The sequence below is a fragment of the Octopus bimaculoides genome, chromosome 2, assembly GCF_046866305.1.
Source record: "Octopus bimaculoides isolate indiv1 chromosome 2, ASM4686630v1, whole genome shotgun sequence".
Lineage (NCBI taxonomy): Eukaryota > Metazoa > Mollusca > Cephalopoda > Octopoda > Octopodidae > Octopus > Octopus bimaculoides.
The window spans coordinates 164,648,629-164,648,987 of NC_142929.1; positions in this window are offsets into that span (position 1 = coordinate 164,648,629).

The following is a 359-nucleotide window of genomic DNA, read 5'->3' on the forward strand; positions in this document are numbered from 1 at the left end:
ATAGAATGATAAGTAAGGCCAAACGTAGTTGAACTTACTTATATACCGAAACTAAACTTGGGATTTTAACGTAACATTTAAATGTGGTACAAAATGAAGTTATTGCACTGAAAAATGTGCAGGGGTAGGGCAATACAGAGTTAGAGATACAACTCAGCTCCGTCACTTTTCAAACAATGATTGTTTAGATTGACAGAAATAGAAATATAGAAGTTATTTGCAACATTAGTATGAAATAGGAGCCATCGAATACAATCGTGCTAAAATGTGATAGAATACTCTAGTGCAAGGCTAATCTTTGATAATAATGGCTCACAGAATTTAATAAATGGAAGGAAATAAAAACACCAGAGCTTGTG